Source organism: Eurypyga helias, unplaced genomic scaffold, assembly GCF_000690775.1.
Source record: "Eurypyga helias isolate BGI_N326 unplaced genomic scaffold, ASM69077v1 scaffold3665, whole genome shotgun sequence".
NCBI classification, from domain to species: domain Eukaryota; kingdom Metazoa; phylum Chordata; class Aves; order Eurypygiformes; family Eurypygidae; genus Eurypyga; species Eurypyga helias.
In genome coordinates, this window is record NW_010253212.1 from 7,488 (window position 1) to 10,184 (window position 2,697).

Genomic DNA, 2,697 nt, shown 5'->3' on the forward strand with positions numbered 1-2,697 from the left:
AGCTGGGGGGGACTTTTTACAAGGGCCTGTAGTGACAGGACAAGGGGTAACGGGTTTAAATTGAAAGTGGGGAGGTTTAGATATCAGGAAGAAATGTGGATGTGGACCACGACAGAGCGAGGTATCCAGTGCCTGAGGGAATTAGCTGTGCTAGAGATGGTTTATTAGGACCTAGGGTATGTACAGTTACCCACAGATCCAGACGAAGTTTAGCGCACAACCCATGTGGTGGAAAGCTGTACGTAGCACACCACTGGAAGTAACGACCTGGAGACAAAGAGGCACTGACAGTGGATGAACTGGCTGGCCAGCCGCAGGAATACAATCAACATCTCTCTTCCTCCTTACGGGCCTGCATCTTGGCTGCGACAAAAATGACAGACACCCTAGCTGAGAAACTGCCCCAGGAGTTCCAGTGGTTCAAAGAGATGTCCCACCCACCACCAGTACAAACCAGGATCTCAGCAATTAGGAATAAGCATTCCACTGCTCAAGGAAAAGAATATAGAAGGTCGACACCCTGGGGTACCTTGTGGTTTTACATGCATGACCACAGAGGGACATGAGGAAGTGGGGTAGAAAACTGACCTTGACCCTAGAGGCACAGATATGTGAACTGCAGGAAAAACAATCCTAAGTGGGGATTCTTCCAGGAAGATTGCTGCTCCAGTCTCCAATTGGCAGCTCCCCAGACATTATAGAAGGGCTGATCTTACGGGAAGGAACTCCAATCTGTTTTTACAAGAAGTGAGTGCAGACTGCTAAGACCAGGACTAAAAGGGCCCTGACTCCAGCCAGGTGGAGGACAGAGGAAACTCTGTTTAGTGAGCTGTGTGGATTTGATGGCCTGGCACATCACAGCCACAGGATATAAGGCTCCAGTGGACACGTGTGCACAGTGTAACCTAATGCCATTGAACTATAAAGGGACACAACCCATTTGCATTTCTGGGGTGACTGGGGGATCCCAACAGCTGGCTGTGTTGGAAGCCAAAGTGAATCTAACTGGGAACATCATGGCAAAAGCATCTGGCCCAGTGTGACTGGCCCAGAGGCTCCATGCATCCTTGGCACAGACAACCCCAGGAGGGGGTATTTCAAGGATCCAAAAGGGCACCGGTGGCCTTTTGGTATAGCTGCCTTGGAGAAGGAGGAAATTAAGCAGCTGTCTGCCTGTCCGAGTCCCTTGGAGGACCCTTGTGTTGTGGTATTGCTGAGGGCCAAAGCACAACAGCTGCCAATCACTACCACAGCGGTGCACCAGCTACAATATCGCACCAACCGAGACTCCCTGATTCCCATCCAGAAGCTGATTCGTCAGCTGGAGAGACAAGGGGTGATCAGCAAAACCTGCTCACCCTTTAACAGCCCCATCTGGCCAGTGCGTAAGTCTGATGGAGAATGGAGACTGACAGTGGACTGCCGTGGCCTGAATGAAGTCACACCACTGAGTGCTGCCGTGCCGGACATGCTGGAACTCCAATATGAGCTGGAGTCAAAGGCAGCCAAGTGGTACGCCACCATTGACATTGCTAATGCCTTTTTCTCCATTCCTCTGGCAGCAGAGTGCAGGCCACAGTCTTCTTTCATCTGGAAGGGCATCCAATACACTTGGAATCGACTGCCCCAGGGGTGGAGTAACTTGAAAAGCAGCAATAATCTCATATATAGTCCCAAGAAGGTTCATGGTTTGCTTTGTGATTTTTCTTTAGTGTTTCATGCCCCTGCATAGTGATATAGCAGAACACCTTCTCCCTCTGTTGAACTTTTCAGCTAAATATCCTTCAATATTTCAAATTTCTGGCTTTGTTTACCAGAGAAATAATTAAGACAAATATGTTTTTATTATTTTCCAACCATTTCCTTACAAATTGGAATGTTTTTCTGGAGGAAGTCTTTCCTGCTGTTCCTTAATAGCTGTTTACTCCCAGTCATACCATTTCAAGGAGATGAATGTAATTCCCTGCTCTTGATCTGTCACAAGTGCCTGTTTCTCATGGTGTTTTGTGTTGATCAAAGACTGAGTCTTTGAAGGCGAACTCCTTATTTCATGGATATTCCAATGCAAATTTGTACGGGTATTCTTTAACTTGGGCGTAGGAGGTGGTGTTATTTGACAAAAGACTAATTTAGAGCTAACTGTATACACGGTTGACTTTCTGCAAACCTGACTCTCTCCTAAAGAGCTGTATTACACTTCTGTCCTGCTGTAACAACAGTCACCTTGCCAGGTCAAGACATTTCATGACTGCAGCAGAAACAGTTTTAAGCACCTAGTACTGCTGCTAAGAGGTATGTTAGCAAGGCAACTTCCCAAGCAGGGGAGAGACTGTACTCTGCTGAAATGGCTCTCTGTCCTGCATCATAGGCACAAACACATATAAACCACATATATATTTGATTATCTTAATTATGTTAAAGCATGTAGTTTTGGAGAAGGGAAGAGAGGGGAAGGTAGTCTTTTTCCCCTAGGTCCAGTCATAAGGGTATTTGAGGTTGGTCGGAGAAAGTTGTGATATAAATGCTTCCGAGAGAATAAGAGAGAACATGGGACCAACAGGTACATCCCTGGATATGTTCCCTCCTGCCACCAGCAGGCATTCGAATGTGCCCTGGTTTAGAAAACAACTCTGTTGAGCATACTGTAAGTGAAAATCCCAAATTATGTTAACGAACAGTTGGAGCAAGTCCAGAGGA